Consider the following 27,862-nt stretch of genomic DNA (forward strand, 5'->3'; position numbering starts at 1 on the left):
TTTAAAACTTGACCTGAGAAATAGAATCTTGCAAACAGTTTGATAATAAGTATTCACTCGTTTCCCTTCACATAAAGGGGTTGATACGCAGTAAAATAGATAATCCTGTCACTCAATTTTAACTGAGCTTTAAAATATGCCTTGAAACACGATCTATTTTAAAATGTGAATGGAATTTCAAAAGAAAGAAAAAGAAATTGTCTACTTATGTTGAAGTACACATATGATTTTTGTAGCTTAGGCCGACACACCTCCTTATCAGTGCGCGTGAGTGGTTACAAGGGTAGCGGGTGTGAGTGGTGGTGGCGATAGAGGAGGGATATAGAAATGGGTTTGTCCATTCTCTGCAGTCTCTGCAAAAACATCTCATCAGGAGGAGCTACTTTTTTCAGCTCTCAGAACATTAAGGTAAGTCCAATTCTAATAAGATCTCCCATACAACACTAAAGAATTTCATGTCCGAATATAGAAAACAGATTATAATCCACGTCTTTTTAACAACTTTCTCTCCCTTTTTCTTTTTCAATTTTGTTCTTACTCTTTCTCTCTCCCTCTCTTTCTCTCTCTCTTTCTCTCTCTTTCATGTATATATACTTGTATATATACATGCACTCCGCAATATACGCATTAATATTATATTTAATGCAGATTACTTATTTTTCGATTTATGAGTCGTCTATTGATTATTATCTAATACTAGCTGTACCCGGCCACGCGTTGCTGTGGCTCAGTTTGTTAAAATGGAACACATTCCTCAAGAAAAAATGCATTTTGTATTATTTATTTATTTTTATTATATTTTGCATTTTTTTATCAAGAAAAGTTGGGGGGTTTTCCACAAAAAAGATTAATATTTTACCATAAATTGTTAGGTGAAAGATTTTTTTTCAGGAAAACTTGCACTTTTTTTAAAAAGAAAGTTGGCATTAAACGTTTCTTTTTGAAAACGAATGTTTTATTATAAAGAGAAAAGACCAATGTTTTATATGAACACCGTAAATAGTTAGGTGAAAGTAGAGAAATGTTTGATTTTTTTTCAAGAGAATGTACAAATTATTTTTTTGTCAGCAGATGTTAAGAAAATAAACAGAAAAAATGCTCCCATCATTAATTTATTATGCAAAAATATAAATAAAATGTTTATTTAGTGTTTCAACATTTGAACAACGCTCGGTTGAATCCGGTGATTGCCGATCGAACCCTAACCATAATTGGAATCCGGGGAGCGGGTCAAAGTCTGCATTCTATTTAATTTCGTCTTTTGTTCAACTTTTTGAGTGGGCTACCAGCGATCGCAAACTAACAAATTTAACAAAAATGCAAGTTCAACAATTAAATAATAAAAAAGGTGCTCAGCTTCTAATACAAATCCTAGTAAATCAACCCCCCTTATTGGAAACACTCAAGGGAAGGACGAAACCAAATTACTGCCAGTATGTTTGGGAGAGGTTCTATATTTTCCTTTTTTTTTCAATATTTTAAGCAGATTTGACATTCAGCTACCAAATTTTTATGGGTCGCTCGATTTTTAATATAATATAAGTAGTTCTAGATGCTTATAACTTACGATAAAACGTGCTGAGTATGCGCTGTTCTACGATTGTTGTAAAAAAGTGAACGGACACTTAAATTTCGCTCCGTTTTAATTTTTTCTATTGTGCCCCCCCCAAAAAAAAATAAACGGATATAATCAAAAGAATAACATTCAACAATTGTACTTTATATATATAAAACACAAAATATTTTTTTAAAAAAGTTATTAATGAAAGGGAAATAATTCCAGTTTTAAACGAAAAAATCAGTTTGGTATATCTTTGTGTTATTTTTTACATAAGCCCAACATACCGTTCACATTGGAAATGTCGACATTTATAGGTTGTCGGATACATTTACAACGAATAAATACTCCAATCTACCCATCTTAAGAACGGTTCTTGGAATAGACACCTCCAACCTTCCCATGTTAAGAACGGCTTTCGGAATAGACACTCTTAACCGTGTCAGCATTCCCGAAAACCTATAAAACTTGACATGTCGAATGTGAACGATGAGTTGGACGTAATGTAAAAATGTACCGAATTTAAAAGGGAACGAAATTTAAATTTCCGTTCTATTTTTACAATAACCATAACGCAGAGCATTATATGCAAATTTTACCTAACTTAGTGTATTAATGTTATTATTTTAAGTAAAAATAATATTTAGGTTTGGATATAAATTTCTAAACTCATTTCACACTAAATAATTTAGATGACTGAAATAGGAATCTAATTGAATCTTTAACTGATTAGTAAAAGGATGACACACAATAGTCGATTTGCATCCCCATACCCAACCCCATCCATATAATTCTATTGCAAATGTTTGTAAAAATTTTACCATTTTTTAATTCAATTAGTTTTCTATGTTCCTGTTTTTAATTTTTTTTTCAATTACTGGGCAATATTATATAAAAATTATGTTACGCCGAATGTTTCACATTCTTGCGATCAAGGAAATTATTAAACTCTTGCATATAAAAATTCTGCGAAATCTGTAATTTAAAAAAAAGTAGAAATATTTTTGCAGTTATAATTTTTTTTGTAAAAATATAAAATAAACAATGCTTAATTCAATGATAATATCGGTAGTTCTTCGAGTTATATCGAATTCATTAATTTGGATTTTAGGGGCTTTTTACGTTAGGTTCCTGTAAAATGTTTTCTTTTTATTATTGTTACAAATTACGATGCTTTATTTATATAAAAAAAGCAAAAATAAATTCTTGCGTTTTTTTATTTACTACTGAAAACCTTAACTTTAGTAAATGTATGTTTTGCTTAAACAAAATAACAGATTGTCACTAAGATTTAAATAAAACAATAATTCCGCGTGGCTAATTTCCTGATTTTTGGTGAATTTTTAAGTAAAGGGAGGGTCAAAATGTTGAATCACGTATAGTAGCTGTTGTGATACTACCGATAGGAAATGGCGACCGGTGAAATATTGTTATATAAAATATGACACCGATTTTATATCTTCTTCTAAAGAAACCGTCCATTACAAACCAACCGAGAGGGAGGGGGTATTTGTATGTTATATATTACTTTAATAGTGAATGCTCTGACGAACTGCAAACACTTGTACCTCCCCGACGTAACTACCCCCGACAAACCTGACAAGCTACTAAGTTTCATCCCTTTACAGTAGAGATCCCTATGTGCAAGAAAGCCTTTTACTCCAATAGTTTCTTCCCCATAACTGCAGGTCTTTGGAACTCCCTTCCGGAATTCTGCTTTCCCAACTGCACTGATATGAAGAAGTTCAAGTGTAATGTGAACAAACATCTTTCTACTCTTCTCCCTTCATAATGACCCCGCTAATTAAGTCCCTGATAGTAACCCCCTGCTTCAAAGTGGCACTGTGCCTTGTTTAGGGTGAAAATTGAATTAAAATAAAATATATGCAAAATTTATTCAAAATTAATTTCATTCCACTCACAATTTGCTTTCTTAAATACAAGGTTTGCTTACGATTTCATTGTCCAAATGTTTTGCGACTCATCAACTGGTCGCTTTTAGATAAGTTCACATTTTTGATGTCATGCGTACTTCACTACCGACATTGCATTCAACTTCTATTTCAACTGACCGGATTGTATTCGATGAGAAACATTTTTGTTGTAGATTTAACTACAGATCAAACATTAAAAACAAAAAGTAAAAACAGATTTTAGATGTCATTAATCAGTCGAAAATTGTAAGATTTAACCGATCTGTATATTTATTGGCTCTTTTTTGTTTAATTTTCGAGTTTTTAGATTTTTTAATCTGCAACATCAAGGTTTCACACTTAGTAAAATTCGGCATCGTCTTAATAAGTCTGGTTTACAAAGCGCCGTTGTAAAAAAAAAAGTAAAAGTCGGTTTTAAATAATTTTGAACACAAAAAATAAGAAGATAAGTAGGAAGTAAATTTTACTGCCTTTTGTAACAGGTATGTTTTGACTATTTGTTACCGTTTATTTTTCTGGATTTAAAAAATTTCTTGACAATCGTTATTATTTTAAACACATATTTTTAGCGTGAAATATATCGTAATAAGTGCGACTGAATAAATACATTATTTTTATTATTTGCAATGAATTTTTCATTTTATGAATCACAATTTATTTATTTATTTTTGTACATGGGGGTCACCACTTATCAAGGCCCGAAGGCCACTTAGGGATAAGGGTTATTGCGTGTACCGTAATCAATGAGATAGTATTGTAGTAATAATTAGTATTAGGGGTTTTGATAGAGTATCTTACTTTATTACAATGCTAGCGGACTAGTGGACTTGCCGGGCCATAAAATACGCTTAAATATATTTTACTTCAGACAGATTTCGTATTTATTATTATAGAACCAATTCTCTATTGATTATTATATTGTACTCTACACATAGTACTTATTTCAAAATGAAAAATAAAATCACTTTGATGCCATCAGCTAGAATCGAAACCAAATATAAGCGCTCAAGCTGCCTTCCCTACAGATGGAGCGATCGACACATATAAAGAAGGTTTAATATTAAACGACTAGGAAACGAGACTGAATTGAATTTGGACAAGTGCAGAAAGAACGAAGTTGAAATGAACATTTTTGCAATTCAATTTGCCGATATCTGTACGCGTCATTTATCCACCCAAACAAAGATTTTGCCCATTATAAACTTTCCTTGGTGTATGATTAGTTTTCTGTTAATTTAAGTGTTATGTTACCAGTAATTTAAGAGTTTATCGGTTAAATATTTACACATACATACATTTACTGCTTTATTTATATAAATATGTAAAACTTAAACCTAATTAATCAAAATAATACAAGCCATCCGTCCAGCGCGATCGCAGCCGAGATTGAACTCACTACATGAGTCGGTAGTATAATTCAAATCTTGTCGGTAGCTGAATACTTTATGCTTCGCCAGGGCTATCAAGGGTATTTTTTATTGTGACGCTATCACTAGACGGCTTGCCTACCACGGCTTAAGAGAGTCCCATCTACCCTCAAGAAAAGGATAGACCGCGCCAGTGTCTCAACCTGGTATTTTACCTTACGGTACATACAACGCCTTACCATTCCAAAATGGTCGCCCATCTGGTACTGGCCAGGTTCAACGTTGCTTAACTTCGGTGATCTGACGAGAATTGGTGTGTCAACGTGATTATGCCGTTTTGAGTAATACAAACTACATCTAAAATTGCTAATGTAGTTTATCACTTGAACTATTCGTCAGAAAACGCTTTTGAAATCACTTTAAATCCGTTAATAATTACATTGCACAATCATTAGCCTGTCCCACTAACCGTTTTGTATAAAATGATGTCATCCGGTAATATTTTAACTTATATAAAACATTATTATCGTAAATTAAGTACATTCTAGTAAACAGCTGTACGAGTGTTCATTGAAGATATAAAAATATGTATAAAAAATTCAAATGTAGTTTTCTATCCTTAATTATAAATGATTCTATCCTTAATTATAAATGATAAAAGACCACTCTTAACAGCAGCTCAATTCAACATGGACGCAACATCTTTTCGATATAACCAGATTACATGGTTTACAGATGTATGAATGGTAGAGTCAGCATTCCAGTGATTTATTTAAGTAATTATAACAAGTGATCGTAAATTGCTTTCTATATCGAATATATTTAAAACTTTCCTCTTCTACGCATGCGCATTTTCGAAGAGTATTCATATCACCCGCTGCTCTCTCCCTCTCTCCGTACACACACACACAAACACACACACACACACACACGCACACACACATACACACACACACACACATATATATATATGTGTGTGTCAATGGCCTATTGATGCGTCAAGTGCTTGTCACCTTCCTCTTCCAGTCCCTACCGCTGGCTAGCCTATGCAAAAAGGAAGCAGAGTGCGTAAGTCTTCCCTGCCAGTACGTAGCCTCTCCATAGGAAAGCTCCATGTAGTGCCTCCCCGTGGCGACACATGTAAATTAAGTACCTTGCGGACTCAAGCAGAACTACAGGAGACTCGGAGGTGGTCTGCCCCCAGACATGCGGCATGCTAGGCCCATCGTTGTATGGACAAGCCCTGATGCCCATGAACAGGCCCCCAGCTATGGGTAAATAGTACCACTCCCTTGTGGTTATTCGTTGGTTCGATAAAGGCTAAGGGAGTAAACCCTAACAGAAAATCTGGAGTGTAGCCCCACAGGCAGACAAGTTCTGTACTCAGCCTTGTTCTGGTAGCTACTGCAGTCAACCTGGTGCCGGACGTACTGGTACTTCCATTCCTCTGGGCAACACCAGCAAGACCGAGAGGGGGATTCTGACGATTGGGCAACCCAGTCTCTCCACAAATCTGCCCTGGCCAGCGCCCTGGAGAGAAAACTTCAGCTATGCATCTGTATAGGACTAAACAGGGGAGCGACAGTCACTCGTTATAAGCCTACAGCTCAATTGGCGTACAGCTGGGCGCCAGGGGTCGGTCCTAACGGTGGGAGTAGTTATTTAATTTCATTGGACAGCTACCGCCCGCCACAAAGCTGAGCAGCCCTCAGTCAGTAAGGTGCTATCCCGCCACTGGCCACCTACCCTACTGGGTGCGTAGGGTATAGGATGATTCCAACAAGTGGCCAGTAACCATTGTACCAAACAAAACCAAAAGAAACAAAAAGAACCCAACACTCAGGCTAGGGTGCTGGAATGTTCGTACTATGACGATTGGCCTATCTACCGACATCTCCGATATTCGAAAAACTGCCATCATCAACAACGAGCTATCGAGACTCAAAGTAGACATTGCTGCACTCCAAGAAACACGCTTAGCTGACACCGGATGCCTAAAGGAATCGGACTATACCTTCTTCTGGCAAGGAAAACAGGAAGAGGAGGTCCGGGAACAGTGTGTTGGTTTCGCAGTCAGAAACTCACTGCTTCATAACATACAACTCTCTGATTCAGCTACTGAGCGCCTAATCTCACTACGACTGAACACCACAGATGGAACAATTAATCTATTATGTGTGTACGCCCCAACACTCGCAGCGCCTGACGAAATCAAGGAGCACTTCTACACACAGCTGGATAGCACCATCAAGGCATTTCCATAAAATGAAGACCTGATTATACTTGGGGACTTTAATGCACGTGTTGGTGGCAACAGCGATGCATGACCAGCTGCCTTGGTAACTTTGGAGTGGGCAAATGCAATGGTAACGGCCAGCGCCTTCTAGAACTCTGTGCCTACCATGACCTCTGCATTACCAACACATTCTTTGCTGCCAGACCGCATCACAGAGTGTCCTGGACACATCCCAGATCAGGGCGTTGGCACCAGCTCGATCTAATCATTACTAGACAAAGGTACCTAAAACATTTTCTGATGTCTAGAGCCTTCCACAGTTCTGATTGTGATACAGATCATTCCCTAATATGCAGTAGAGTCGAACTTCAACCCAAAGATTTCTACCACACTAAACAGGAAGGTGTTGCCCGTATTGATGTTAGCAAAACCACATACTCAGATCGCAATGCGAAATTCAACGAGATGTTAACCCCCACCTTCAAAGGAGACAACACCCGGACTGCATCTGAACAGTGGGAAACACTGAAAAATGCCATCCACTTTACAGCTCTCAAATCTTTGGGAGGAGGACAGGTAGCAAACACAATGACTGGTATGATTCCAACTCTGCTACCCTCAACCCTCTGATTGAGGCAAAGCGTTTGTCCTTGCTCTCATACAAGGCCAACCCATCTCCTACATCGCTGGCTGCACTGAGGCTTTCCAAAAGGGCAGTTCAAAAGGCTGTAAGAGAAGCTGCAAACAACTACTGGATGGAGCTCTCCAAGTCTATCCAGCATGCAGCTGATACAGGAAATATAAAAAATATGTATAACGGGATCAGGAGAGCTACAGGACCCATAATTAACAAAACTGCTTCACTGAAGTCTAAATCGGGTGAACCCATACTAGACAAAGTTAAATAGCTAGACAGATGGGTTGAACACTACTCCGAGCTTTACTCCAGGGAAAACATGGTACATCAGTCCGCTCTGGATGCCATTGATCGTCTACCGCTGATACATGAGCTCGATGAGGAGCCTTCCATAGAAGAACTATCCTGGGCAATAGATAGACTGCCATCAGGAAAAGCCTCAGGAAGACTATATTCCAGCAGAGGTCTTAAAAATTGGAAAGGCTAGCCTGCTTGAGCCCCTCCATAGTCTTCTGATACAGTGTTGGAGAGAAGGCTCAGTGCCTCAGGGCATGAGAGACGCAAATATCTCTCTACAAACACAAAGAGGACCGCGGTGACTGCAACAACTACCGCGGTATCTCACTGTTGAGCTTCGTTGGCAAGCTATTCGCACGTATAGTATCACTGCGACTACACGTTCTTGCCGGCCGAATCTACCCAGAATCTCAATGCGGCTTTCGTTCAGAGAGATCAACAATCGATATGATCTTCTCTCTACGCCAATTGCAAGAGAAGTGCAGAGAGCAAAACCAGCCTCTGTATGTTGCCTTCATAGACCTGACCAAGGCATTCGATCTCGTGAGCAGAGATGGACTATTCAAAATTCTCCCACTGATCGGATGCCCACCAAAACTCCTCAACATCATAAGATCCTTTCATGATGGCATGAGGAGCACTGTGCAATTTAACGGTGGCATGTCTGCTGAGTTCGGGGTGAGAAGTGGTGTCAAACAGGGTTGTGTGTTGGCCCCAACACTCTTCGGCATCTTCTTCTCCCTACTCCTGAAGCATGCTTTCAAGAACACAACGGATGGTATCTGCTTGCACTCCAGGTCAGATGGTGGTCTCTTCAACATCGCCAGACTCCGCTTCAGGACAAAGAACAGGACAGTTCGAATAAGAGACATGCCGTTTGCAGATGATGCAGCTATAGCATCGCATCAGGAAGATGGTCTTCAAAGACTGATGGACAGGTTTGCTAATGCTTGCAGCCTGTTCGGTCTCACCATTAGCCAGAAGAAAACCCAAGTCATGGGACAAGCAACCGCCTCCCCACACAGCATCACAATCCAAGGCACACCACTAGAGGTTATACGTCAGTTTCAATATCTAGGTTCCACTGCTTCAGACACCCTCTCATTGGACGTGGAGCTAAACAAAAGGATTGGAAAGGCATCCACAACCCTCTCTAAACTAACTAAAAGAGTCTGGGAAAACAGGCACCTTACCACTTCCATCAAGATGACCGTCTACAGAGCGTGCATCCTCAGTGTTCTACTGTATGGGAGTGAATCCTGGACTACATATTCAACACAAGAGAGGAAACTCCAGGTCTTCCATATGAGGTGTATACGAAGGATACTTGGTATCACATGGCAGGACAGAGTGAGTAATACTGATGTTCTGCAGAGAGCGGGCATCCCATCCATTTAATCCCTACTGCGTGAGCAACATCTTCGCTGGCTGCGCCATGTGCACAGGATGGACGATGGGCGCATCCCTAAAGACCTTCTCTATGGCGAGCTTGCCTCAGTTTCAAGAAAGAGGGGGCGACCTCATCTTCCAAACAGGGATGTCTGCAAGTGTGACATGAAGGCTTTCTCGGTGGACAGGAATACATGGGAAGCCTCTGCAGCTGACAGAACTGCCTGGAGGAAAATGATACGCCAGGGGATTATCATCAGCGAGAGGACCCTCCATGTTGAAAACGCTGCAAGGAGAGCTAGGCGAAGAGCGAGTGTACAGGCGGAACAGCCGGACGAAGCGGCAAATTGCATAACAACCTTCGTATGTCAAGACTGTGGCAGACTATGCAAATCAAGAATTGGTCTCTACAGTCACACAAAAGGGTGCATACAGGCAACATCTTAATACGGCGCTGATCCATAGTCGTTTCGACTGACGGATGCCACACACACCCACACATATATATACATATATATATATATACTCGCAAAAGTACCGTCGTTGACTGGGTTCAAAAACAGCCTACAGAAAATGGACTCTGATTTATGAAAGTATGATAGGTTATGATAAGGAAGGGTTGTAAATTTGGGTTTAATTTGGGGATATCAAAACCAAAGCAAAATATGATGAAAGTAAACATAAAATAGATAAACCCCATAATTTATTATACCATACCTGTTCACACTGAAACACTTATCACAGTATTCTTTGGATCTACATTAAAAAACCTTGTTAAACTTTGTGACATATTTCCATTCTATGGAGGTCAGGTGCGAACGAACACCCCATAATTTTATTATACAATATTTCTTCAAACTGAAACATAATTATCAAAGTATACTTACGCAGATAGATATGAAAAGTCTTTATTAAAGTTTGTGCCTATTTCCATTCTATGGGGTCCAGGCGCGAACGCAGACCCCAGAATTTAAATGAACCACCGTTCTGCCAGATCAAACATACCCATTCCTGTGTCTCGATACATCTTCTATCATTATATGTAATCAGTTTTTTTTTAAATAGTCAACCATATAGGAGCCTATTCGTGACCAGACACACACACACATTCAGCTTTATATTATATATATATATATATATTTTTTATTTTTGTACAATTATTTTTTAAAAATAATAATCTATCTAAAAAAAATCAATATTTATGTACACCTCTCTCTTTCTCTCTCTCTCTCTCTCTCTCTCTCTATATATATATATATATATATATATATATATATATATATATAAATGTAAAGTTGGTTCGTTCTAAACAAATAAAACCCTATTTCTACGTTACCAATTTATTTGAAATTTTCAGACAACCCATTTTTAGAGTCGAGGTATGTTTTTATGTTATTAAAATAAATTTACCTAATTAAAATTAAAATATTAAATAAAATAAATATATTTATTTAATCGTTTCTGCGAATCTGTTCTGTTGATAAAACTGAACTTCCGGTTCGATTCATTTCACAGCCACGAATTGACGAAAGGTTTCATTTTCTGTTAACTCGATAAGTAAAAAAGAAAAAAAACAAAACATATTTCATTTGTTTATCTTCCAAATTTTTTAATTTACACATCTTTTCTTTATTATATAAGGCCAAAAAAAAAAGTTTGTTGCTTGCTTTTGAGTTTTTTTTTGTTTTCTATATAAGATTACTCATGCAGAGAGTGATCCGTGCTGAAATAATGTTATTATTTAAAAAGTCATTCTTAACATGGGGAGGTAAGGATGTTTTGTACCTATTCTGTACTTTAACCTTACAATTGAATAAATAAATAAATAAAACATCATAAAACGTTATTTAAACGTGGAAATATGATTTAAAAAATAGCGCGGATGATCCGCGGATCGCTCTCTGCATTAGCACCATTTTTATTTATTGCGGACTATTATTCTCATCTTTATTAGTTGTTGTTTCACGAATTTTCGGTCAACTATCCCTCTGGCCTTCATGAAAAGAAGTCCTTTTATAAATGTTCAGTAACTTTTTCCTTTTATTATTCTTAAAGAGTAAAACTTTTCTTATTCATGAAAGGAGTTAAGCCTACGTAAATAAATAAATGTTTGTACACGTGACAAATTATCAATAAATGGTTTAGTTACTTTTTTTAAAAAATGTTTGTAAAAGTGCGAAAGGCGACGTTGTTGTACAAACATTACTCCCATGCTTAATTTCTATACTTATAGGTTTTTGGAAATTTTTTTCACTGGATTATTATTGATTGGACACTAATTAAACATATTATTAAAAAAAAATGTAAAAAAGAAATCATTATTTCGACATTTGAAAGTGGTGCTCACTTTTTAGTTACCACGTTCTGATAAATCAGTCACCCATTTTGTAAGCAATAAAAACGCGGTATATCAAAACCATAGAAAGTAAAAATAATGAGTCTCTACCGCATTTGTAAGTCAGAAATATATTTGTTTCTCAAAGAAAAAAAAGAGAGAGAACAGGACTTTTTTTTATTGTTTTCATGAAAATAAAGTTTCGAGATTTTTAATTATTTTTTTTTTTTTACTTATTTAGTCAGTTTGTGTTTGTTTTGTTTTTTTTAAATTGTTTTTGTGAAAGGTGAGTTTTTTTTCAAAACTTTTGTTTTGTTTCTTTTTAATTTTTTTTAAAGTATTATAAATTTCACTAACATGCTGGAGAAATGTTTAATAATTTGATATTTTTTTAGATTAGGTCCACCTCCACAATTTTCCTTTCAATGACGACATTTATAGATCTCCGAGTATGCTGAACACGCAAATTGCATTGAAATTTTGCGGAAATAAATAGTTGTATTATGCATTGTATTCTTCGGCGGCCATCTTTTTACGTGCACACGCGCCATAAACAAATACACACACGTACAAAAGATGGCCGCCAAAGATTACAATGCATAATACAACTTTTTATATCTTGATAACTACTTATTTCTGCAAAATTTCGATGCGATTTTCGTATTCAGCATAGTCGAAAACCATTTCAAGTCGTCATTTGAAAGAAAATTGAGGAGGTGGAGTGGACCTAATCTAAAAATTTACCAATAACTTTTAATCCCGTACGCCTCCCGATACATTGCTTCGTCAACATGCGACCATTTTATATCTCCCGAAGACACTTCCGTATTTAGAAAAAATAAATAAATAAATAAATAAAAAGCGACCGATTTACCAGAACGTGGTAACTAAAAAGTTAAACATATCCGAACTCGGAATTCGAAACCCGAAACTCTTGCATACGAGGCGAGTAGTCTGACACCTGAACAACCGCGCAACACGCAAAAAAATCTTTTAGATAAATTTTACTTGTAATACATCGGCTTGTGTTCTTAGTGGTGGAATGACTACATTATTTGTTGAGGAGGAGTAAGTACATTGGACAGTTGGACTTCGCCGCGATTTGCTTTCTCTGAGTTAGTTAATATACTTTATGTGATTGTGGAATAATTATAGATCAGCTCACATTCAGATAATTTATGTCTTGCTCTGTGCGAGTTCGTTCTCTATGAAACCGAAACAGGTTTGGCCAATTTTTATGCAATTTCACACGAAGGTACTTTATGTGCCTGACAGTGTTCTTAAATAAGTTTTGTATCGGAATGTCTTCGATAAGTATTGATAATTAATAAACAAAATAATCCGATGAAAGAAAGGATCACTGATGTTGACCAAAGTTAACGCCTTATACAGCCAATCATCAAAAGTGCATTTGAGAAGTTTTACTACACAAGCAGAAAGGTATGGCATATACAATCAACAGTATGTTATTTGATATGACACGGATGCGTTCGAAATTAATGTTTTTGTTAAAGCACACTTGAAGCATGATACTTGACTTTTTCATTTTAAACTTAAATTCAAGCCATTATCACCGCACAAGCAATAAGGCCAGGTATATAAACACCTTAGGATAGTAGGATTTTGCTATGACAAGAGCGCGTTCTAAATGAATGTTTTTATTTAAGGCACAATTAAAGCGTGGTGCTTGACGTTTGCATTTGAAACTTTAATTCTAGCCAATTTATATTTTATGAAATCAACAGTAGGTTCTCTACAGTGCAATTTAGACTACAATATATTATGGACTAAGTGACTTCGGGGAAGAACGTGAAGCTTCCTCCCGGTGCACCGTGATGGGTCTCAAACTAGAGAAGTCAATCAATCAATTTGATTGAAAAGTGGTCGACTTCACCGATTTCGATGACGATGAAATATGAAGATGTGAAACATTTCAACCCAGGGCAACGCCGGGTATCCCTGAGAGGTAACTTTATTCAAGTAAAAATATTTAAAAATAAATTTAAAAAAATAATAAGATTAATAAGTAATACGTTCCATCCAAAAAAAGGGGGGGTGCAAACCAAAAAGCGACATAACTAACTTGTCGCTTAGGAAGTGAGATGAAATAAAAATAATTTAACTAATAATACACATATAAAATACGCTTAAATATAATATTTTAATTTGTCCAAATTTCGTATATATTATTATATGGGCGTGATTTCAAAAGTAAAAAAAAAGTATTTGAGTGCCATCAGCTAGAATCGAAACTGTAGCATTCAAAGCTGGTGACGTTACCACAGTATCAACGTGACACGCATATGCACTGATTAAAAATTAAAAAACAACTAAGACCAATATACAAAATGTATAACGATGTTTTCGATTTTGACCCATATTTGACCTCTTAAAATCTATTTTAATCGTCTAAAGACCCATAAAAAGATGGTCCGTAAAAAATCCAATCATTTGAGGCCCCATCGCATCTCTCTGCTACTTTTCGTTTCGGTGGAGATAGAGTTTGAAAATATAACAGACATATAGACGTTTATATATTAGATTTTACAGCGCAAATATTTAAAAAGTGCATAAAAATAATAAACGAAAAAACCCTTTCAACAAAAAGTATCATCAGGAGTAAATCGTTGATATAAATACAAATATAATAAAATAACTAGCGCAGAATCACGTTAAGTAGGAAAATGCTAAGGTAAAATAAATTTCGAATGGGAATATGAAAACAAGTAAATAATTCAGTACATTTGATTAAAATATATGTACAAATAGGATGAGGGCTATGAGGAGAGTTGGCATGTATCCGCGAATAAATCTAACGACTTAATACATTATTTCGCGAAAGAACCGAAGCTGACTTTCAAATCCTTAAATAGTTTTAAGAGTCAGCTCAGTATAGATTTCTAAAGCACTCCATTTCACATTGATTGACACAAGCTGGATTTTCAATATGTTGGCATTTGTTATTTTACGTGATATTGTTTTATTTATTAATTATTTATTTTTAATTTTACTTATTTTAACGATTTAATCTGGTGAACTGTTGACGAAAGAGATCCCTCGGTATTTTCTTTGTTTACACACACACACACACACACACACACACACACACACACACACACACACACACACACACACACACACACATATATATATATACGATTTGTATATTGTCAATATTGGCTGAATTTCGCATGAGGGTTTATGCTTTCGGTTTTCTTTTGTCCATGTAGTTTCTGCATGACACAATATATGCATAAATATTTTATACTGATCTTTTGAGGAACAGAATGTACTTACGTCTAGTGTAGCATATTGCATGATGCTAAACAATTGTAAACCCATTATTAATGAGGACTAATATGAGTACGCGCGTGCACGCACCCACACGCATATATATGTGCGTGTGTGCGTTTCTGTACAAGCCGACATTCTCGGGTTGAACACGGTTTTTAAGTGATATTGCTAAAGCAAAACCATTTGTAATTTGTGATTTTTGAAGAATCTACAATCGTGTTTTTAATCGTTATAAGTCTTGAGCTTTTGAAGGTTCTTTCATTTTCTACAAAAAAGGCTCATCTATTCGCTCGTCCTTTTGCTGACAATTCGTCACGTGATGATTTATTTGTGTGGTTCTTTCTGATTTTCCTTTGAAAGCTTATCAGCCTTTTGATGTTTTGATTATCACTTCACAGATGGTCTCTAAGGTTCTTTCTGACCTTGACCAGTAAAACACTTCTGATCCTGATTTTCAACGCCTGTTTTCTTTAACTTAATTTTAACTCTTGAAATTATTACATTTGTTTGTCTAAATGTATATTCCAAAATTCATGATGTTGACCATCTTATAATTTATAAATCAGTCGATTTCTACAATTCTTGACAGTATCTGTTTCGTAGCGCATAATCAATCACTTAATTATTATATTAATTAGTGAATCTATTTTGCCCTTAAGTCACCAGAAGAAATAACAACAATGAATCTGTCAAAAGGAATTGAAATGTGATTTGACATGGTGAAAATCCGAAAATTAAGTGATTGATTTTACGCTACGAAACAGATACTGTCAAGAATTGTATAAATCGACTACGTTAAAGGAATAAATTATGAGATGGTCGACATCATTAATTTTGGAATATAAATTTTTGTAATTTATTCTATATATATATATATATATGTGTGTGTGTGTGTGTGTGAGAGAGAGAGAGAGGGAAGGAGAGAGAGAGGAACTGTTACGACCAAACTACTATGTCAATTTTGTGTCTGCAGACTTGAAACTTGAAATATACGTAATTTCGACCCGTAGAACAAATGCGATTTGTTTTTAGACGGTAAAAATAGCTGCTAGGGGGGCATTATTGAAAAGAAATGAAACTTAAAAAGCGTAAATCAACGTGAAGTGCTCTTGTACGCATGCATAAATATACAGTCGGTTTAGTTCTGCTTATTTCTTATTCACCTGATGATAGCTCAAACGATTATGGCTAAGACTAAAACGCTAAATTATTTGCGTTCGATTTTAGCTGATGGTACCTACGTCATAATTTATTTTCTTTGTTTCCTTTAAAAATCTCTACTATACATATAATGTAATAATCAATAGAGAATTGGCTTTACAATAATAAATACGAAATCTGCATAAATAAAACATTATATTTAAACGTATTTTACGCTGGATCAGTTATTATGATTAGAAGAATAAGCAATTAAATTGAGGAATAAATGATTGACGTGTAAATGCAAAAGGAATGTGAAAATAGAAAATATATGTAAACATTATTTTGGGGTTTTGAATAAACAAATAACTAGTTGTGGACATTAGGTTGGTCTGAGACATGTAATTGGGTGACGTAAGAGAACACGTGATGTAGTTAGTTTTGGAGAGATACAGACAGTTGAGAATTGACCACCAAAGCGGACAGACGTCTACACAGGGGTGGACAGACAGCTAGGAACGGGATGTAAGAATAGAAAATGTAGACGAACTGCAGATCCTGTGAAAACCATTTGAGACAACTGTAATAAATTTATATTATAAAAATATAAAGAGTTGTATTATGGTTTCACAAATAAGAACAGATGTCTCAATTGGATGGTGCTGATCGCTTCATAGTTCGTCACGGAGCAGCAGGAAGTTAAAAGAACTCTTCAAGAAAAGGGTATGAAACATATATTATTCTTCTTATATATGAACTGTAAAATATTCCCGTGTGATAAGTCTGATACAACATGACTCGGTTTACACGTCAATATCATGTCCTCCTGGCTAAACAACATACATACGATTTATACGTTTATTATCTGTCTGTTAAAAGAACAATATCTTACATCCACTAGATAACACATGACACGCTTTAATATATTATGATATAAATCAATATACAGCAGTTATAGTGCTTTAAATTAATGTTTTAATAGCTGGAACACATGGTGTCTTCAATCAATGTTATCGAAATAAGTGCAAATGTTCAGATGCTATAATCGAACCTTTGAGAATAAAATTTGGTTCAATTGACTTCCAGACAGCATTATTTAGGGAGAACGCTTTTTATATGTGTTTTCTTAATTCTAACATTTTAGATTTCATGGCCAACGAGAATAAGAATGTGACGTAGAATTTTTTACTATCTGTGAAGTAACTTTCTGAACACGTCAGCTTAAACTAATAAATATAACTTCTACTGGAAATTTGATGTTTACGTTATCTATTTACAAATTGGATTTCTTTGACGTTGGGGGGATTTTGGGGAAAGCTATTTTTTTTTAAAACGTTTTTAGGTAATGATTGCATTCAGAGAACGAGAGAAAAGTGATAAACGCAAGCAAAGTGATGAGTTTAAAATAATAAGTTCACGAAAGAGTTGTTTCATACATATGTGAAGAGAACGTCTACATAGAAAAAGGCAGAATGTTTGTTCATATTACTAGAGTTTTTGCAGAACAAACGGGTGATACCGAGGAAGTCTGGATCAATAATTTAAGGGTCGGGAATCATGTACGAGTCCGAAAAATTAGAATCGAAATATCCACGTCATATTATAAAAACTACATTTGATTAAAAGCTAATAACAAGAGTCAATGTTCATTTGTTTTCATTGTAATAAGCTCGGTGAGAAATTTTCGGAATATTAAAATTAATAAGTTTATACATTTGTTTGCAATGAGCAGACGACAGCATTAAAGAGTTTATGAATTGAGTGTATATGTATGCATTAATGTCAGAGTACGTATGCTTATGCCTGCATGTGCGTAAGTTATGAAATGTATCATTTTGAATTCCTCAACTCCGACAAAATTGCAAGGAAATCTGTCGTAAAATAAGTGCTTACTCTGTTGTCAACTTTAGTTTTTTTTTACATGGGGTCACCACTTATCAAGACCCAGGAGCCACTCGGGGATAAGGGTTATTGTGTGTACACTAATCAGTAGGATAGTATCGTAGTAATAGTTAGTATTGGGAATTTCATAAAGTGTCATTACTTAATGGGCGGTTCATCAAGAATTTGTTTGAGTTGGACTTGAAGACATCCACGTTGAATTCGGGGGGGGGGAACAGGCAAGCGTCAGAGAGCTCAAACTTTTTATTGCAAGAAAAATTTGATTTTCATGCTTTCGAGGCGCATCAAAAAGGCAAATTTGATAAATTCATAAATAAATGCGTCTGATTGGCTGAAAATGTTTTTATTTGTTTTTATTAATTCAGGAGAGTGGATGTACGGAGATATATGCGCAGGAATAATTTAAAGCATTTTGAGGGGGTGCACAGAAAAAACTTTGCTGCTTGCGACACTCGCCTACATCCAATATGGCTACACTATTGACTAAGGATGAACATCTCCGCCGCTAATTTACATTTTCTGTCCATCACAAAAGAGCAGATTAAGGAATTTGCAGCTATTCCTCCATTTTTATTGCCTTTCATTAATTTCTTCATTCGTTCACCTATTCATATTTGACGCATGCTTCATCGATTTTTGTATAGAGTAGCAGCGCCATTTTTATGGCTTTGTGCAACGCCATTTTTATGGCTTTGTGCAGCGCCATTTTTTACGGCTTTGTGCAGCGTCACGGTTTGATTTTGCACGGCTTTTTACGAATATCAGACAACCATTCTGCCGTATCTGTACTTTTGGCAATTTTCGTACTTCTTTTACAAAAATCTGATAATACAACCCTGTTTTGACATGATAACGGCATACCTTAAAGCCTCTGAAATATTTCTCCATATGAATCATCTTGTTTATTTCGTACCTTTTGTACAAAATTGTCTGCGAGTTGGCTATTTTTTCTACTAAGCCACACAATGGGCTCTTTGTAATGAGGACTAGAAAAACGGGTAAGAACACACGCACACAATAATGAAACGACTAACTGTCGCCACGAGATTCATACGGGTTGAAAATCTCATCTAGATAGCCGACAAACCTAGATTTGATGAGACGACATGAGGTTCTCTTTTATTCATTTATCGGCATAACGTGTGGTACTGTTTTAGCAAGTGCACACTCCCAATCATTACCTTCATTTTTTTTAGGGGATCGAATTGCAAATCGCCTTAGCTGCACCTACTAGAAGATGAAATCCAGTGGTTTCACGGACATTTTTTGTTGTGGCCATTGTGTTACCTCGAGTAATAAGTTTTCCCGTCCTTCTAACCTGATGCCACATCTTGTTGTAACCAATAGCAAGCAAATCTATAAAGTAGGCAGAGAAAGTGAAGCCCAACTATGATAATCATCGTCTCCAAAAGGTCCAATTTCTCATGAGGTAAAAAAACAAAAAGAAACAGGAACGGGTATTTTTTTAGTTATGTTCACCTTAAACAATACATATTACAACACAATATGCGACCATATTTAAGAAAAATAAGCGAGATGTCTATTAACATTACATTTAAACTGCTGCATGTCACTATAATCATGGAAGTGGGTAATAGGAATAAATTTATAAAGTCTAGCAGACCAAGGAGAAAAAGCTCTTAGGGTAGATGACTTTTAGACATGTAAGAACTATAAAATAAATAAATGTAATTTTTGTTACTAAACGGATTTGTCGAGGATATGCACGTCGAGGGGTAAACATGCGATTGGTTCATCAGAGCACATTCCATTAAACTGTATGCTATATTTTTTTTTTATAAAAGGCCTTTCATGGCAGATCGTGTCAGAGGCTTTGGATATATCAAGTGCTACACCCCTGGTTTCCCCCGCCTAATTCAGTGCATGGAATATGCGGTCAGATATGACAGTTTAATAGCTGCAGTAGAACGGTATTCCATAAATCTATACTGTCGGTCAGAGGGAAGATAAAGTTTTGTGAGGTGATGGACTAGTGCTTGATTGCTTAATGGCTCAAACATGTTAGCGCAGAGGGGAAGAAGACTGATAGGGCGATAATTGAGCAAGTAAGTTCTTTCACAAGAATTCTTATACACTGGCACAAGCAATTTTCCAGCAATTAGGGAAACAAGATTCAGCAAAGTATATGTTGTAGAGTTTCGAAAGTACAGGGGCTAGCCCAGCTTAGCATTTCTTATTTAGTATAGCAGGAATGAGATCAAGTCCACGCGCCTTGGAAGTTTCTATTTTTTATGACATAGCGGATATTGGAAGGGGGTGACTTTAGTCCGCATATGGAAATTTGGGAGTGAGTAGTTTATTGGCTCTAAGGAGGAGTTGGAGGCAAATCGCCGGGCATGCTGTTCAGCCTTCTCGGTTGTCGTGAAAGTGACCTTCTGGTTGATAGATAGTGGGGGAATTACTGATTTTTCTTTATTCATTATACTATCGTAACACACACACATATACATACACACACACACACACACACACACACATATATATGTATATACATGGAAGACTCTTTCCATCTTATTTGTTACTTGTGTGTTCTTCAGTAAACAAAGTGAATGACGTCAACAAGACATGACATCATATATTTAAAGATAAATAAACAGGGTTGAAATTCGCTGAACAAATCGCTTGTGCGGTCACAACGGGAAGACATCACGTATAGTAGCTGTTGTGATACTACCGTTCATCGGTGAAAAAAAATTACTAATAGAATGAAATAATAATAATTTTTTCTATCTATTGTAATCATTTTGCGAAGACTGATTTCTCCTTCAAATGAAAACAAAACAACATTTTATCTAAAACGCTTTTCAAAATACAAATATATATGCGTGACGTTTCCAAACTAATCAAAAACCTTGATTCCAGTAAAGCAACTGGCCCTGATAGCATTCCTATCATAGTGCTCAAAAAGCCTCAACCAGAACTAGCTGCCATGCTTACAAAGCTGTTTAAGCGTTGTCTCCAAAGAGAATTGCTTCCCAACACCCTGGAAAACCTCATCAGTATGTCCCGCATTTACAAATGCAGGTGACCAGCCATAGCCTTCTCAATACAGACCAATCAGTGTCCTGTGCGTCATGAGTAAGTTGCTGAAATTTGTGTTAAATAGAGAAGTAGTCAACCACCTCAGCAAAAATTACCTTCTTAGAGACATGCAATATGGTTTCCGTCCTGCAAGATTTACAGCAGATATGCTAACGGTTATATCTCATAGGATAAGCGAATCCATTAACGGCGACTTCCTTTCTAGGGCAATTGCCCTTGACATATCAAAAGCCTTTGAAAGGTCTACTCCACAAAATCTCCATCTACGGTAGAATTGGAAATGTCTTTTCAGTTAATAAATCATTTGTCTCTGATAGGTTCATAAGAGTAGTGGTTGATGGGCAGAAATACGAAGCTCATAGTATTAATGCTAGAGTTAACTCTCTTCCTGATCTACTTAAATGATCTCCCAAATCATATCCTAAGGTCGTTTATTCTGACGACTCTGCCGTCTATGCCAACAATTCAAAGGCTGTAAACGATCAAGTTATCTCTGATTCTCGCTACTCGGATGTTGATCACGTGGTGTAATGGTTAATTTTAATGAATCTAAAACCAAGCTTCTATTTTTAGATCATCAACGCTCTGATCCCCATCCGACATCAATTGAAATGAATGGCTTTCATCTTGGGGAGGCTCCATGTTCTGATAAGCTTCTAGGTCGGACCTTTACTCTTGATCTGAGATGGAACACGTACATCAAATTCGTTTCCAAGGTCGCTGGAAAAATAATGGGATCGTTCTACCGCTTCAGTACATATCTCACTCCTGATGCAATTATCTACCTGTATAAAAGCCAAGTACGTCTTAGGATGGAGTACCGTTGCCACATCTGAACAGGAGCTGCTAGAAGACCATATCCTCCCTTGACAAAGTTCAAAATAAACTTAGTAGCCTTGTGGGGCTGCCATTTTTCTTCTCTGTAACCTATTTTTTAACAGAAGAGACGTTGTCAGCCTGTCTCTCTTTTATTGTTATTTTCATGGCAAGTGCTCGTCTGAGTTCCAATCTATGGCCCACTGGTCTGACTTTCACAGAAAACCACTGTCAAACATTTTCCCCGCTCTTTATCTGTGCCTAAATCAAAACGTAAATTCCATGAACAAAGCTTCTTTGTTAGAACTTCACGCCTGTGGAACTCTGTTCCATCTGCCTGCTTCCCACCTGACTACAACCTGGATTTCTTCAAGTCCAACGTAAACAAATTCCTGATGAACCGCCCCCTTAAGTAGACATTTTTATTAAATCCCCACACTAACGTATTGTACATGCAATAACCCTAATCCTTGAGTGGCTTCCGGGTAATCACCTTGTAAAAAATAAAACAAAAAAACACTCAAGTAGCTGAAACTACTATCAATAATTTCCCCCACTCTTTATATGTGCCTAAACCGAAAGCTGGATTCCATGAACCAAGTTTCTTTCTTAGAATTACATGTCTGTTTGTTTCGTTTTTCTGCTTTCCATACGGTTGTCTTCAAGTCCAAGGTAAACAAGTTCTTGATGAGCCATCCCCTTGAGTAATCTAATTTACCAAATTTCCACTATTAACAGTTACTACGACATTTTCACATTCCTTACTGTACACTCATCAATCCTAATTTCGAGTGGCCCCCGGGCCGTAATAAGTGGTGACTCCTTTATAAAAAAAAATGCCTACGTGATGTGGAAACTAAATAAGGCATCGTTAATGAAATCAACCATTAAAACAAAGAATGTAATCTTTCCTCTCTTGGGAAGGAAACTAAATTTTTAGATAATCATGATTATTTTTTTACATGGGGTCACCACTTATAAAGGCCCGGAAACCACTCGGGGTAAGGATTATTGCGTGTACAGTAATCAATGGGATATTATCGTAGTAATCGTTAGTAATGGAGATTTGATAAAGTGTATTACTTAAGGGGGCGAACATAAATGAATTTGTTTATGTTGGACTTGAAGACATCCAAGTTGTATTCAGGTGGGAAACAGGCATACGGAAGAGAGTTCCACAGGCGCGCACTTCTAAGAAAGAAGCTTTGTTCATGGAATCTCCGTTTTGATTTAGACACAGATAAAGAGTGGAGAAAATTACTGACAGTGGTTTCAGATAGATGGGTGTTTTTCGTGAAAGATTGGCGAAGGGAGACCAGCGATTGGAACTCAGAGGAGCACTTGCCATGGAAATAACGATAAAACAACGAAATGATCGCAACGTCTCTTCTGTGGGAGAAAGATTTCAGGGAAGATAGAAGAGCATCCTCCACTAGACTACTAAATCTATTTTGAACTCTGTCCAGCCAGGATAGGCTGTATTTAGCAGCTCCTGTACGTATGAGACAACAGTACTTCATCCTTGGACGTACTTGGCTTTTATATACGTATAGAATTGCATTAACAGTGAAATCTATAATGGAGCGGTAGAAGGATCCCGCCATGTTTCCAGCGACTTCGGCTACAGACTTGATGTATGTGTTACATTTCAGATAAGAGGCAAAGGTCAAACCCAGAAGCTTGTCAAAACATGGAGCCTCCCCAAGCCGAGAGCCATCCATTTCAATTGATGCCAGATGGGAATCAGAGCGTTGATGATGTAAAAATAGGAGTTTGGTTTTAGATGCATTAAAAGTAACCAGCCACCTCTTCGCCCACTGTACCACGCGCTCAAGATCAGAGGAGAGAGAATCAGAGAGAACTTTGTCATTTACGGCCTTTGATGTGTTGCCGTAGATGGCCGTGTCATCAGCATAGATGTCAACGAATGATTTTAGTATGTGTTTTGGAAGATCATTGATGTTGATCAGGAAGAGAGTTGGGCCCAGGATGAACTCCTGAGGGACTCCAGCATTAATACTGTGGGCCTCTGATTTCTGCCCATCAACTACTACTCTTATGAGCCTATCAGAGAGAAATGGTGTAATAATTGAGAAAATATTTTAAGTTATACCGTAGCTAAAAAGCTTGTGAAGTAGACCCTTATGCCATACCTTATCGAAGGCCTTTGATATGTCAAGAGCAATTGCCCTAGAAAGGAAGCCTTTGTCGAGATATTCACTAATCCTATGAGATATAACCGGTAGCACATCTGTTGTAGATCTAGCAGAACGGAAACCGTATTGCATGTGACTAAGAAGGTTATTTCTGCTGAGGTGGTTGACTACTTCTCTATTTATTATGGATTTCAGCAACTTACTCATGACACACAGGAGATTATTAGTCTGTACTGAGTGGGAGATGACTTATCACCTGAGTTCTTAAATACAGGGTATACTGATGAGGTTTTCCAGGATGTTGGAAAGCACTTCTCCTGAAGTAAGTATGGGGAAAAGTTCTGGTTGAAGCTTTTTTAACACTATAATTGGAATGCCGTCTGGGCCAGTTGCTTTACTGGAATCAACGTTCTTGAGTAGCTTGGCGACCTCACGCACAGATATTTGTATAGCGTGTTGTCTGTTATAGGTGGAAATATGGGAAGTTAATGGCCTTCGTCGCATAGGGTAGAATTTGCTGCAAAGGTCTTGGCAAATAGTTTGGCCTTGTCTGATGCTGACGAGATGACCTCAGGTCTATTGATGATGGTTGGGATAGAACGCACGATTCTGTTCAGGATCCTGTTTGCTATTTGCCAGAACTGGTGGGAACCAAGCCGCTGCTCAGCTACTTTGGATTTAACGGACTAAGCATATAGCTCTCTTGCATTTTTGATTACGCTTTTACAGTGGTTGCTGGCAGTCCTGAAGCAGCTTTATCTCAGTACATCTATTATGTTGGTAGCTATGGAAAAGGTGATTTCTGTGCGTGATGACAGCAGCACATTCTGGGGAGAACCATCACTGGCGGTTAGGTGTTTGTTGGAATTTTTTGGATGGTATGAATCGGTCTATGCCTACAATTAACCATTCGGTCAGGACTGATACTATAGAGGACACATCCTTTTTAACCATGGAATGCAGAGGTGAATCAGATATGAATGTACGGAACCTATCCAAGTCAACCATAGAGTATCGATATACAGTACGTTGGAGAGGTACGTCTGAAGACTTATTACATTTCATTTTTATCTTAACTGATACGACGGAGTGGTCGGAAGATCCCAGGGGAGATAGAACGGAACATGAACATAGCTCAGGGGAAGTGGTGAGAAAAAAGGTCTAGAAGGCTTGCATACTGACCAGTAGTATCGGGCACACGGGTGGGTTCGTGAACAATCTGAGTGAGGTCATAGGCATTGGCAAAATCATGACAGGACCTTCCCTCATCATCTGTCTTATTTGAGTTGATGAGTCATTCCACATTATGGACATTGAAGTCATCGCAAATGTGAATGTTAGCCAAAGGATGAGCAGACAGGATGTGGTCAATTTTCTCACATATACTCTTAAAGATAGTAACCTCGCTGTTGTGGGGGCAATAAAGTGCAAAGGTAAGTGCGGTGGTGTAAGCAAGTGCAACCCGAAAGCACATACAAGGTAAATTAAGGTTCTCTCTGGAGATATCCATACCACACGGAAACCCATCTTTTATATAGGCACATATTCCATGCCCATGCCGATCTTGGGGGTCAGATTTAGATGTTAAGTTAGAGTATCCGTTAAGTATGAACTCATCTAGGGAAGTGGTCGGCCCTATGCCAGTTTCGCTTGGAAAGAATATGTCTCCTGTAATTGTGTTTCAACCTCTGGAAAGTTGGAACGTAGACCCCTGATGTTGGAGAAAGAGATACGGTAGTAGGGGTCTACGTTGGAGGATAGGGTTCTAGTTTTATTCGTGTTTTTTTTTAGATATTTCATGTTGAATTTTTGGGATTGGTGGAACAGGTCGACAGGCTTTTTTAGACTTGGTTCAAGCAGGACAGTGAGGGAAAATAAGAGAGAAAAAAGACAATACATTTTTTTTGTGGCACATGATGAGGTAAAGCCGTAACAATTACCCACTAGTATGGCATCGAGAGTCCCCACCATAAGCTACTGCATGGTCCAGAATCCATTCACCAAATGGCAATACAGCAGCCTCAGTACTTTGCACCTGCTGATAGGACAGCCTCCTTAATGGTTAATCCAAGGTCCGGGTCCCTTACTATCAGGCGGATAGCGTCAGCCCAGATGAAACGTTTACCTCCAGCACCCTTACATGTTACTTGGCCACAAGGATAGACATAGAAATAGAAAATTTCCGATATCTTAGGCTACTGTTCATAAAGTACTACCGACCTGGAAAACAGCTTATTCTTCAACCTTTGTCAGAAAAATCACTCATTGGAAATGAGAACTGAAGGACAAAAAAGGAGAAGCTAGACTTACTGGAGCTGCCGATAACACATCCACATGCATTATCTACTCTCTATTAAAAAAAAAGGTAAAAGAGACTTATTAATATTTGCTTAATATAAGTCCGTTGCTCCATTCCTAGTTTAGGACGATATTGTAAAAAATATCCCCTACCCCCATATTAATGCGTGGATATGTTTGCTTTTATCTACCTCGATAGAGAATGTTAAATAATCCTATCTTTACTCTATAATGGAGCTTTTATCAATTTGTGGAGTCGGATTATTTTGTATTATTATTATTCGGATTCTGATAATCATGTTTTTTTACAAAGGAGTCACGACTTATCAATGCTGGAAGACCACACGAGTTTAAGTGTTAATGAGTGTATTGTGATCATCGAGACAACAGCATAGTAATAGATTGGGTAAAATCAGATTAGTTAAGAAGACGATTCAAGAAAACTTGTTTACATTGGACTTGAAAAGTACAACGTTGTAATTAACTAGAAAATATGCCAACAGAACAAAAGTCCACAGGCGGGCAGTTTTATGGAACGAAGCAGTGTTCGTGGAATTTGCATATTCCTGATATTAAGTGTCGTCTCGAAAGTCAATTACATAATTAGGGGAATTATACTCCCTAGTGCCGAAAAAGCAAAAAAGCAGCGAAAGGTTACAGACAGTAGTGACAAATTAAATTGTGCTATGAGAATGAATAACTGTCCAGTTTTGTTTTTTGTGTGTCTTGCATTGCACATTGTGCAATGGCTTTTTAATATTATCTAAAACCGGAAGCCCCCCCCCCAAAAAAGGTTATAGTTTATTGACACGGTACGAATAAGTACAAGAGAATGTGAATGCTTGTTTAAATCAAATACAAAAAGAAGTAATCTATTGTAATTTGTCATTCAATGTATTGCATTATCCACCATGTAGAGTTTTTTTAAGCACATCTAAAACGGAAGTTGTCACTTCTAAAAATAAAGGTCACAGTTTATTCACAAGGCGGGAACGAGGAAAGAAAGGGGAGGACAACACATCCTAAATGTAACTTCGTGTTTTAACCAGACGCAAAAAGAAAGGGAAAAAAGATTATAGACATGAACTCATCTAATTTTATGTCGAGGCTAAAATTATAAACTTGGTTCATTTTCTGGCCAATAGGCATATTATTACTACGTCGAATCGGCCACGAGATTATTACCTAATACGCACAGTTAAACATAAGTTTTACTCGCAAATAAGAACGTTGCTATTTTTGGGTCTTTCTTATTAGTAAAGCGTGAATCAACCAGGAATTAAGTTTTCTTTTCCTCGCTTGGGATTATATTCGCACGCATTTGATTATATTCACACAGTTATCACTTTTCCTAACAAGTTTTGGAACTGGTGAGTAAATTATTTGAATCTCAAAAATGGCATATTTTTATTCATTCAAGTCAAATTTTATACTTTTTTG

The 27,862-nt window shown here is 36.9% G+C and overlaps 1 protein-coding gene across 7 annotated transcripts in view; it reads left to right on the top strand.

Annotated features, from left to right (window-relative positions):
* The first annotated feature begins 252 nt into the window (after positions 1 to 252).
* The window catches only part of LOC145252591 (ninjurin-1-like), a 346,393-nt gene continuing 318,783 nt past the window's right edge, over positions 253 to 27,862 (top strand). Inside the window, exon 1 of one of the 7 annotated variants that reach the window (XM_080115604.1) lies at positions 253 to 408. The gene's annotated coding sequence lies outside the window, so the exon portion shown is untranslated. Of the gene's footprint in view, positions 409 to 27,412; positions 27,793 to 27,862 lie in introns of those variants that run through there. The other 6 variants (XM_080119340.1, XM_080120392.1, XM_080114928.1 and 3 more) reach the window with 6 other exon arrangements.

The sequence above is a fragment of the Euprymna scolopes genome, chromosome 1, assembly GCF_053919585.1.
Source record: "Euprymna scolopes isolate OS-2025 chromosome 1, ASM5391958v1, whole genome shotgun sequence".
Lineage (NCBI taxonomy): Eukaryota > Metazoa > Mollusca > Cephalopoda > Sepiida > Sepiolidae > Euprymna > Euprymna scolopes.